This window comes from Hypanus sabinus, chromosome 4 (genome assembly GCF_030144855.1).
Source record: "Hypanus sabinus isolate sHypSab1 chromosome 4, sHypSab1.hap1, whole genome shotgun sequence".
NCBI lineage: Eukaryota > Metazoa > Chordata > Chondrichthyes > Myliobatiformes > Dasyatidae > Hypanus > Hypanus sabinus.
Window position 1 is genome coordinate 190,562,158 of NC_082709.1, and position 12,500 is coordinate 190,574,657.

General features: G+C 47.2%; 1 long non-coding RNA gene across 2 annotated transcripts in view; it reads left to right on the forward strand.

Moving 5' to 3' along the window:
- The first annotated feature begins 19 nt into the window (after nt 1-19).
- The window catches only part of LOC132393586 (uncharacterized), a 23,373-nt gene continuing 10,892 nt past the window's right edge, over nt 20-12,500 (forward strand). The window contains exons 1-2 of one of the 2 annotated variants that reach the window (XR_009511989.1): nt 20-250; nt 1,500-9,942. This is a non-coding gene — a long non-coding RNA (uncharacterized LOC132393586). Of the gene's footprint in view, nt 251-411; nt 9,943-12,500 lie in introns of those variants that run through there. The other variant, XR_009511990.1, reaches the window with a different exon arrangement.

Consider the following 12,500-nt stretch of genomic DNA (forward strand, 5'->3'; position numbering starts at 1 on the left):
GCCGGTCTCCTAGCAACAGCCAGGTTTGCAGCAGTTGGACAATTAGGTTTTAGTATCACATTAGTTAAAAGAGGCCCTGCGGGGGGAAGAAGGTGAGGGACGTTTTAACTGGATAGCAGTACTGTCTGGGTTTAGAGACTCCACAGAAGACCCGAGTGACGGACGAGAGTCGAGTTGGACCTTCCGGTCGGGAATCACGCTTTTTTGAAGGCAATTGGTTGGAGTCGAAATCGCAGACGCAAGATAAGCAGTAGGAACATTATTCTTTTATTTATTGTCTTAGTTACATTATTGTCTTAATGATGTGGAAAGGCAAAGATAGGAGAGGTTGTGTGGATCGATACCTGCCACGGTGTCCCTGGGGATTCCTTCTTAACCACGGTCAGGTTAAAAATAGTCCAGAACTTTCATTATGTGAAAATTCTGGAAAAATAGTCCCAACTACCTAAGGGAATTAAGAAGTAGGCCTACAGATTCTCCGCATGGCCTGAGTGAGGCCCAAGGAGCTAGGCCGCCCTGGAATTAAACCCTTAGAAGTAGTATGACCTGTACAATTTTGTGCCTTTCGTTGTCTGGTCTAGGGGGTAGTACATACGCCAAGCGTGATTGGCTTGGTTTAAGCCATTTCAGGGGAGGTGTCGCCTTTCATTGTCTGGTCCAGGGGTAATACACACGGCAAGCTTGATCAACTTGACGGAGCCGGCTCGAGGAGGGTGTCTAATGTAAAGGCTCGAAACACCCGAAGATCCGAGAGTGCATTACTGATGATGTGTCCTGGCACATGATAATGAAAGGTTTCGATTTTCCTATACAAGCAGCTGGCTTAGGAGCTCAGACTTTAAATTCTGCAGACTAACCTTGGCCAGCTAAACATATAGATCCACCAGCCCTACACTTAAACCTAATCCTAAAGTCCAAAAGGGGCATACACCCCCATAAATAGGCAAATTCCAAGAGGGGTAGTCACCCCCATAAACCCTAGGCAACTTCCAAGGGGGGCATACACCCCCACAAACCCTAGGCATTCCCCGATTAACTTTTGATATTCTGAGAGGGGTAGGATTCAACAAGGGCAAGTGTGGGACCTGGTTAATGAAGGCGTGGGCCAGATCAAAGTGGCAGGGTGATGTGAAACAGAATCTCAAGTGAGGAGATCAGAAATCACAAGAGGGCTTTTTAGCCCACTGCCCGCATAATTTCAACCTAACCTATCAGTGACACGCTCTTCATTCTCCCGGCCCCAGAAAGGCCAATAAGAAAACCCAGATATTTTATTCCACCTATTAGGTGTTCAAAAATTCATAGTTAAAAGAATGGAGAGGTTCACCAATCAGCAGCTAATGTACCTTTAAGGGCTGAGGTGAGCCGGTCTCCTAGCAACAGCCAGGTTTGCAGCAGTTGGACAATTAGGTTTTAGTATCACATTAGTTAAAAGAGGCCCTGCGGGGGGAAGAAGGTGAGGGACGTTTTAACTGGATAGCAGTACTGTCTGGGTTTAGAGACTCCACAGAAGACCCGAGTGACGGACGAGAGTCGAGTTGGACCTTCCGGTCGGGAATCACGCTTTTTTGAAGGCAATTGGTTGGAGTCGAAATCGCAGACGCAAGATAAGCAGTAGGAACATTATTCTTTTATTTATTGTCTTAGTTACATTATTGTCTTAATGATGTGGAAAGGCAAAGATAGGAGAGGTTGTGTGGATCGATACCTGCCACGTGGGCGAGTGGGTAACTCTGGTTAGTGTCCCTGGGGATTCCTTCTTAACCACGGTCAGGTTAAAAATAGTCCAGAACTTTCATTATGTGAAAATTCTGGAAAAATAGTCCCAACTACCTAAGGGAATTAAGAAGTAGGCCTACAGATTCTCCGCATGGCCTGAGTGAGGCCCAAGGAGCTAGGCCGCCCTGGAATTAAACCCTTAGAAGTAGTATGACCTGTACAATTTTGTGCCTTTCGTTGTCTGGTCTAGGGGGTAGTACATACGCCAAGCGTGATTGGCTTGGTTTAAGCCATTTCAGGGGAGGTGTCGCCTTTCATTGTCTGGTCCAGGGGTAATACACACGGCAAGCTTGATCAACTTGACGGAGCCGGCTCGAGGAGGGTGTCTAATGTAAAGGCTCGAAACACCCGAAGATCCGAGAGTGCATTACTGATGATGTGTCCTGGCACATGATAATGAAAGGTTTCGATTTTCCTATACAAGCAGCTGGCTTAGGAGCTCAGACTTTAAATTCTGCAGACTAACCTTGGCCAGCTAAACATATAGATCCACCAGCCCTACACTTAAACCTAATCCTAAAGTCCAAAAGGGGCATACACCCCCATAAATAGGCAAATTCCAAGAGGGGTAGTCACCCCCATAAACCCTAGGCAACTTCCAAGGGGGGCATACACCCCCACAAACCCTAGGCATTCCCCGATTAACTTTTGATATTCTGAGAGGGGTAGGATTCAACAAGGGCAAGTGTGGGACCTGGTTAATGAAGGCGTGGGCCAGATCAAAGTGGCAGGGTGATGTGAAACAGAATCTCAAGTGAGGAGATCAGAAATCACAAGAGGGCTTTTTAGCCCACTGCCCGCATAATTTCAACCTAACCTATCAGTGACACGCTCTTCATTCTCCCGGCCCCAGAAAGGCCAATAAGAAAACCCAGATATTTTATTCCACCTATTAGGTGTTCAAAAATTCATAGTTAAAAGAATGGAGAGGTTCACCAATCAGCAGCTAATGTACCTTTAAGGGCTGAGGTGAGCCGGTCTCCTAGCAACAGCCAGGTTTGCAGCAGTTGGACAATTAGGTTTTAGTATCACATTAGTTAAAAGAGGCCCTGCGGGGGGAAGAAGGTGAGGGACGTTTTAACTGGATAGCAGTACTGTCTGGGTTTAGAGACTCCACAGAAGACCCGAGTGACGGACGAGAGTCGAGTTGGACCTTCCGGTCGGGAATCACGCTTTTTTGAAGGCAATTGGTTGGAGTCGAAATCGCAGACGCAAGATAAGCAGTAGGAACATTATTCTTTTATTTATTGTCTTAGTTACATTATTGTCTTAATGATGTGGAAAGGCAAAGATAGGAGAGGTTGTGTGGATCGATACCTGCCACGTGGGCGAGTGGGTAACTCTGGTTAGTGTCCCTGGGGATTCCTTCTTAACCACGGTCAGGTTAAAAATAGTCCAGAACTTTCATTATGTGAAAATTCTGGAAAAATAGTCCCAACTACCTAAGGGAATTAAGAAGTAGGCCTACAGATTCTCCGCATGGCCTGAGTGAGGCCCAAGGAGCTAGGCCGCCCTGGAATTAAACCCTTAGAAGTAGTATGACCTGTACAATTTTGTGCCTTTCGTTGTCTGGTCTAGGGGGTAGTACATACGCCAAGCGTGATTGGCTTGGTTTAAGCCATTTCAGGGGAGGTGTCGCCTTTCATTGTCTGGTCCAGGGGTAATACACACGGCAAGCTTGATCAACTTGACGGAGCCGGCTCGAGGAGGGTGTCTAATGTAAAGGCTCGAAACACCCGAAGATCCGAGAGTGCATTACTGATGATGTGTCCTGGCACATGATAATGAAAGGTTTCGATTTTCCTATACAAGCAGCTGGCTTAGGAGCTCAGACTTTAAATTCTGCAGACTAACCTTGGCCAGCTAAACATATAGATCCACCAGCCCTACACTTAAACCTAATCCTAAAGTCCAAAAGGGGCATACACCCCCATAAATAGGCAAATTCCAAGAGGGGTAGTCACCCCCATAAACCCTAGGCAACTTCCAAGGGGGGCATACACCCCCACAAACCCTAGGCATTCCCCGATTAACTTTTGATATTCTGAGAGGGGTAGGATTCAACAAGGGCAAGTGTGGGACCTGGTTAATGAAGGCGTGGGCCAGATCAAAGTGGCAGGGTGATGTGAAACAGAATCTCAAGTGAGGAGATCAGAAATCACAAGAGGGCTTTTTAGCCCACTGCCCGCATAATTTCAACCTAACCTATCAGTGACACGCTCTTCATTCTCCCGGCCCCAGAAAGGCCAATAAGAAAACCCAGATATTTTATTCCACCTATTAGGTGTTCAAAAATTCATAGTTAAAAGAATGGAGAGGTTCACCAATCAGCAGCTAATGTACCTTTAAGGGCTGAGGTGAGCCGGTCTCCTAGCAACAGCCAGGTTTGCAGCAGTTGGACAATTAGGTTTTAGTATCACATTAGTTAAAAGAGGCCCTGCGGGGGGAAGAAGGTGAGGGACGTTTTAACTGGATAGCAGTACTGTCTGGGTTTAGAGACTCCACAGAAGACCCGAGTGACGGACGAGAGTCGAGTTGGACCTTCCGGTCGGGAATCACGCTTTTTTGAAGGCAATTGGTTGGAGTCGAAATCGCAGACGCAAGATAAGCAGTAGGAACATTATTCTTTTATTTATTGTCTTAGTTACATTATTGTCTTAATGATGTGGAAAGGCAAAGATAGGAGAGGTTGTGTGGATCGATACCTGCCACGTGGGCGAGTGGGTAACTCTGGTTAGTGTCCCTGGGGATTCCTTCTTAACCACGGTCAGGTTAAAAATAGTCCAGAACTTTCATTATGTGAAAATTCTGGAAAAATAGTCCCAACTACCTAAGGGAATTAAGAAGTAGGCCTACAGATTCTCCGCATGGCCTGAGTGAGGCCCAAGGAGCTAGGCCGCCCTGGAATTAAACCCTTAGAAGTAGTATGACCTGTACAATTTTGTGCCTTTCGTTGTCTGGTCTAGGGGGTAGTACATACGCCAAGCGTGATTGGCTTGGTTTAAGCCATTTCAGGGGAGGTGTCGCCTTTCATTGTCTGGTCCAGGGGTAATACACACGGCAAGCTTGATCAACTTGACGGAGCCGGCTCGAGGAGGGTGTCTAATGTAAAGGCTCGAAACACCCGAAGATCCGAGAGTGCATTACTGATGATGTGTCCTGGCACATGATAATGAAAGGTTTCGATTTTCCTATACAAGCAGCTGGCTTAGGAGCTCAGACTTTAAATTCTGCAGACTAACCTTGGCCAGCTAAACATATAGATCCACCAGCCCTACACTTAAACCTAATCCTAAAGTCCAAAAGGGGCATACACCCCCATAAATAGGCAAATTCCAAGAGGGGTAGTCACCCCCATAAACCCTAGGCAACTTCCAAGGGGGGCATACACCCCCACAAACCCTAGGCATTCCCCGATTAACTTTTGATATTCTGAGAGGGGTAGGATTCAACAAGGGCAAGTGTGGGACCTGGTTAATGAAGGCGTGGGCCAGATCAAAGTGGCAGGGTGATGTGAAACAGAATCTCAAGTGAGGAGATCAGAAATCACAAGAGGGCTTTTTAGCCCACTGCCCGCATAATTTCAACCTAACCTATCAGTGACACGCTCTTCATTCTCCCGGCCCCAGAAAGGCCAATAAGAAAACCCAGATATTTTATTCCACCTATTAGGTGTTCAAAAATTCATAGTTAAAAGAATGGAGAGGTTCACCAATCAGCAGCTAATGTACCTTTAAGGGCTGAGGTGAGCCGGTCTCCTAGCAACAGCCAGGTTTGCAGCAGTTGGACAATTAGGTTTTAGTATCACATTAGTTAAAAGAGGCCCTGCGGGGGGAAGAAGGTGAGGGACGTTTTAACTGGATAGCAGTACTGTCTGGGTTTAGAGACTCCACAGAAGACCCGAGTGACGGACGAGAGTCGAGTTGGACCTTCCGGTCGGGAATCACGCTTTTTTGAAGGCAATTGGTTGGAGTCGAAATCGCAGACGCAAGATAAGCAGTAGGAACATTATTCTTTTATTTATTGTCTTAGTTACATTATTGTCTTAATGATGTGGAAAGGCAAAGATAGGAGAGGTTGTGTGGATCGATACCTGCCACGTGGGCGAGTGGGTAACTCTGGTTAGTGTCCCTGGGGATTCCTTCTTAACCACGGTCAGGTTAAAAATAGTCCAGAACTTTCATTATGTGAAAATTCTGGAAAAATAGTCCCAACTACCTAAGGGAATTAAGAAGTAGGCCTACAGATTCTCCGCATGGCCTGAGTGAGGCCCAAGGAGCTAGGCCGCCCTGGAATTAAACCCTTAGAAGTAGTATGACCTGTACAATTTTGTGCCTTTCGTTGTCTGGTCTAGGGGGTAGTACATACGCCAAGCGTGATTGGCTTGGTTTAAGCCATTTCAGGGGAGGTGTCGCCTTTCATTGTCTGGTCCAGGGGTAATACACACGGCAAGCTTGATCAACTTGACGGAGCCGGCTCGAGGAGGGTGTCTAATGTAAAGGCTCGAAACACCCGAAGATCCGAGAGTGCATTACTGATGATGTGTCCTGGCACATGATAATGAAAGGTTTCGATTTTCCTATACAAGCAGCTGGCTTAGGAGCTCAGACTTTAAATTCTGCAGACTAACCTTGGCCAGCTAAACATATAGATCCACCAGCCCTACACTTAAACCTAATCCTAAAGTCCAAAAGGGGCATACACCCCCATAAATAGGCAAATTCCAAGAGGGGTAGTCACCCCCATAAACCCTAGGCAACTTCCAAGGGGGGCATACACCCCCACAAACCCTAGGCATTCCCCGATTAACTTTTGATATTCTGAGAGGGGTAGGATTCAACAAGGGCAAGTGTGGGACCTGGTTAATGAAGGCGTGGGCCAGATCAAAGTGGCAGGGTGATGTGAAACAGAATCTCAAGTGAGGAGATCAGAAATCACAAGAGGGCTTTTTAGCCCACTGCCCGCATAATTTCAACCTAACCTATCAGTGACACGCTCTTCATTCTCCCGGCCCCAGAAAGGCCAATAAGAAAACCCAGATATTTTATTCCACCTATTAGGTGTTCAAAAATTCATAGTTAAAAGAATGGAGAGGTTCACCAATCAGCAGCTAATGTACCTTTAAGGGCTGAGGTGAGCCGGTCTCCTAGCAACAGCCAGGTTTGCAGCAGTTGGACAATTAGGTTTTAGTATCACATTAGTTAAAAGAGGCCCTGCGGGGGGAAGAAGGTGAGGGACGTTTTAACTGGATAGCAGTACTGTCTGGGTTTAGAGACTCCACAGAAGACCCGAGTGACGGACGAGAGTCGAGTTGGACCTTCCGGTCGGGAATCACGCTTTTTTGAAGGCAATTGGTTGGAGTCGAAATCGCAGACGCAAGATAAGCAGTAGGAACATTATTCTTTTATTTATTGTCTTAGTTACATTATTGTCTTAATGATGTGGAAAGGCAAAGATAGGAGAGGTTGTGTGGATCGATACCTGCCACGTGGGCGAGTGGGTAACTCTGGTTAGTGTCCCTGGGGATTCCTTCTTAACCACGGTCAGGTTAAAAATAGTCCAGAACTTTCATTATGTGAAAATTCTGGAAAAATAGTCCCAACTACCTAAGGGAATTAAGAAGTAGGCCTACAGATTCTCCGCATGGCCTGAGTGAGGCCCAAGGAGCTAGGCCGCCCTGGAATTAAACCCTTAGAAGTAGTATGACCTGTACAATTTTGTGCCTTTCGTTGTCTGGTCTAGGGGGTAGTACATACGCCAAGCGTGATTGGCTTGGTTTAAGCCATTTCAGGGGAGGTGTCGCCTTTCATTGTCTGGTCCAGGGGTAATACACACGGCAAGCTTGATCAACTTGACGGAGCCGGCTCGAGGAGGGTGTCTAATGTAAAGGCTCGAAACACCCGAAGATCCGAGAGTGCATTACTGATGATGTGTCCTGGCACATGATAATGAAAGGTTTCGATTTTCCTATACAAGCAGCTGGCTTAGGAGCTCAGACTTTAAATTCTGCAGACTAACCTTGGCCAGCTAAACATATAGATCCACCAGCCCTACACTTAAACCTAATCCTAAAGTCCAAAAGGGGCATACACCCCCATAAATAGGCAAATTCCAAGAGGGGTAGTCACCCCCATAAACCCTAGGCAACTTCCAAGGGGGGCATACACCCCCACAAACCCTAGGCATTCCCCGATTAACTTTTGATATTCTGAGAGGGGTAGGATTCAACAAGGGCAAGTGTGGGACCTGGTTAATGAAGGCGTGGGCCAGATCAAAGTGGCAGGGTGATGTGAAACAGAATCTCAAGTGAGGAGATCAGAAATCACAAGAGGGCTTTTTAGCCCACTGCCCGCATAATTTCAACCTAACCTATCAGTGACACGCTCTTCATTCTCCCGGCCCCAGAAAGGCCAATAAGAAAACCCAGATATTTTATTCCACCTATTAGGTGTTCAAAAATTCATAGTTAAAAGAATGGAGAGGTTCACCAATCAGCAGCTAATGTACCTTTAAGGGCTGAGGTGAGCCGGTCTCCTAGCAACAGCCAGGTTTGCAGCAGTTGGACAATTAGGTTTTAGTATCACATTAGTTAAAAGAGGCCCTGCGGGGGGAAGAAGGTGAGGGACGTTTTAACTGGATAGCAGTACTGTCTGGGTTTAGAGACTCCACAGAAGACCCGAGTGACGGACGAGAGTCGAGTTGGACCTTCCGGTCGGGAATCACGCTTTTTTGAAGGCAATTGGTTGGAGTCGAAATCGCAGACGCAAGATAAGCAGTAGGAACATTATTCTTTTATTTATTGTCTTAGTTACATTATTGTCTTAATGATGTGGAAAGGCAAAGATAGGAGAGGTTGTGTGGATCGATACCTGCCACGTGGGCGAGTGGGTAACTCTGGTTAGTGTCCCTGGGGATTCCTTCTTAACCACGGTCAGGTTAAAAATAGTCCAGAACTTTCATTATGTGAAAATTCTGGAAAAATAGTCCCAACTACCTAAGGGAATTAAGAAGTAGGCCTACAGATTCTCCGCATGGCCTGAGTGAGGCCCAAGGAGCTAGGCCGCCCTGGAATTAAACCCTTAGAAGTAGTATGACCTGTACAATTTTGTGCCTTTCGTTGTCTGGTCTAGGGGGTAGTACATACGCCAAGCGTGATTGGCTTGGTTTAAGCCATTTCAGGGGAGGTGTCGCCTTTCATTGTCTGGTCCAGGGGTAATACACACGGCAAGCTTGATCAACTTGACGGAGCCGGCTCGAGGAGGGTGTCTAATGTAAAGGCTCGAAACACCCGAAGATCCGAGAGTGCATTACTGATGATGTGTCCTGGCACATGATAATGAAAGGTTTCGATTTTCCTATACAAGCAGCTGGCTTAGGAGCTCAGACTTTAAATTCTGCAGACTAACCTTGGCCAGCTAAACATATAGATCCACCAGCCCTACACTTAAACCTAATCCTAAAGTCCAAAAGGGGCATACACCCCCATAAATAGGCAAATTCCAAGAGGGGTAGTCACCCCCATAAACCCTAGGCAACTTCCAAGGGGGGCATACACCCCCACAAACCCTAGGCATTCCCCGATTAACTTTTGATATTCTGAGAGGGGTAGGATTCAACAAGGGCAAGTGTGGGACCTGGTTAATGAAGGCGTGGGCCAGATCAAAGTGGCAGGGTGATGTGAAACAGAATCTCAAGTGAGGAGATCAGAAATCACAAGAGGGCTTTTTAGCCCACTGCCCGCATAATTTCAACCTAACCTATCAGTGACACGCTCTTCATTCTCCCGGCCCCAGAAAGGCCAATAAGAAAACCCAGATATTTTATTCCACCTATTAGGTGTTCAAAAATTCATAGTTAAAAGAATGGAGAGGTTCACCAATCAGCAGCTAATGTACCTTTAAGGGCTGAGGTGAGCCGGTCTCCTAGCAACAGCCAGGTTTGCAGCAGTTGGACAATTAGGTTTTAGTATCACATTAGTTAAAAGAGGCCCTGCGGGGGGAAGAAGGTGAGGGACGTTTTAACTGGATAGCAGTACTGTCTGGGTTTAGAGACTCCACAGAAGACCCGAGTGACGGACGAGAGTCGAGTTGGACCTTCCGGTCGGGAATCACGCTTTTTTGAAGGCAATTGGTTGGAGTCGAAATCGCAGACGCAAGATAAGCAGTAGGAACATTATTCTTTTATTTATTGTCTTAGTTACATTATTGTCTTAATGATGTGGAAAGGCAAAGATAGGAGAGGTTGTGTGGATCGATACCTGCCACGTGGGCGAGTGGGTAACTCTGGTTAGTGTCCCTGGGGATTCCTTCTTAACCACGGTCAGGTTAAAAATAGTCCAGAACTTTCATTATGTGAAAATTCTGGAAAAATAGTCCCAACTACCTAAGGGAATTAAGAAGTAGGCCTACAGATTCTCCGCATGGCCTGAGTGAGGCCCAAGGAGCTAGGCCGCCCTGGAATTAAACCCTTAGAAGTAGTATGACCTGTACAATTTTGTGCCTTTCGTTGTCTGGTCTAGGGGGTAGTACATACGCCAAGCGTGATTGGCTTGGTTTAAGCCATTTCAGGGGAGGTGTCGCCTTTCATTGTCTGGTCCAGGGGTAATACACACGGCAAGCTTGATCAACTTGACGGAGCCGGCTCGAGGAGGGTGTCTAATGTAAAGGCTCGAAACACCCGAAGATCCGAGAGTGCATTACTGATGATGTGTCCTGGCACATGATAATGAAAGGTTTCGATTTTCCTATACAAGCAGCTGGCTTAGGAGCTCAGACTTTAAATTCTGCAGACTAACCTTGGCCAGCTAAACATATAGATCCACCAGCCCTACACTTAAACCTAATCCTAAAGTCCAAAAGGGGCATACACCCCCATAAATAGGCAAATTCCAAGAGGGGTAGTCACCCCCATAAACCCTAGGCAACTTCCAAGGGGGGCATACACCCCCACAAACCCTAGGCATTCCCCGATTAACTTTTGATATTCTGAGAGGGGTAGGATTCAACAAGGGCAAGTGTGGGACCTGGTTAATGAAGGCGTGGGCCAGATCAAAGTGGCAGGGTGATGTGAAACAGAATCTCAAGTGAGGAGATCAGAAATCACAAGAGGGCTTTTTAGCCCACTGCCCGCATAATTTCAACCTAACCCTAACCCTAACCCTAACCCTAACCCTAACCCTAACCCTAACCCTAACCCTAACCCTAACCCTAACCCTAACCCTAACCCTAACCCTAACCCTAACCCTAACCCTAACCCTAACCCTAACCCTAACCCTAACCCTAACCCTAACCCTAACCCTAACCCTAACCCTAACCCTAACCCTAACCCTAACCCTAACCCTAACCCTAACCCTAACCCTAACCCTAACCCTAACCCTAACCCTAACCCTAACCCTAACCCTAACCCTAACCCTAACCCTAACCCTAACCCTAACCCTAACCCTAACCCTAACCCTAACCCTAACCCTAACCCTAACCCTAACCCTAACCCTAACCCTAACCCTAACCCTAACCCTAACCCTAACCCTAACCCTAACCCTAACCCTAACCCTAACCCTAACCCTAACCCTAACCCTAACCCTAACCCTAACCCTAACCCTAACCCTAACCCTAACCCTAACCCTAACCCTAACCCTAACCCTAACCCTAACCCTAACCCTAACCCTAACCCTAACCCTAACCCTAACCCTAACCCTAACCCTAACCCTAACCCTAACCCTAACCCTAACCCTAACCCTAACCCTAACCCTAACCCTAACCCTAACCCTAACCCTAACCCTAACCCTAACCCTAACCCTAACCCTAACCCTAACCCTAACCCTAACCCTAACCCTAACCCTAACCCTAACCCTAATGCGGGGGGGGGCCCTAACCCTAACCCTAACCCTAACCCTAACCCTAATGCGGGCCCTAACCCTAATGCGGGGACCCTAACCCTAATGCGGGCCCTAACCCTAACCCTAACCCTAACCCTAACCCTAACCCTAACCCTAACCCTAACCCTAACCCTAACCCTAACCCTAACCCTAACCCTAACCCTAACCCTAACCCTAACCCTAACCCTAACCCTAACCCTAACCCTAACCCTAACCCTAACCCTAACCCTAACCCTAACCCTAACCCTAACCCTAACCCTAACCCTAACCCTAACCCTAACCCTAACCCTAACCCTAACCCTAACCCTAACCCTAACCCTAACCCTAACCCTAACCCTAACCCTAACCCTAACCCTAACCCTAACCCTAACCCTAACCCTAACCCTAACCCTAACCCTAACCCTAACCCTAACCCTAACCCTAACCCTAACCCTAACCCTAATGCGGGCCCTAACCCTAACCCTAACCCTAACCCTAACCCTAACCCTAACCCTAACCCTAACCCTAACCCTAACCCTAACCCTAACCCTAACCCTAACCCTAACCCTAACCCTAACCCTAACCCTAACCCTAACCCTAACCCTAACCCTAACCCTAACCCTAACCCTAACCCTAACCCTAACCCTAACCCTAACCCTAACCCTAACCCTAACCCTAACCTAACCCTAACCCTAACCCTAACCCTAACCCTAACCCTAACCCTAACCCTAACCCTAACCCTAACCCTAACCCTAACCCTAACCCTAACCCTAACCCTAACCCTAACCCTAACCCTAACCCTAACCCTAACCCTAACCCTAACCCTAACCCTAACCCTAACCCTAACCCTAACCCTAACCCTAACCCT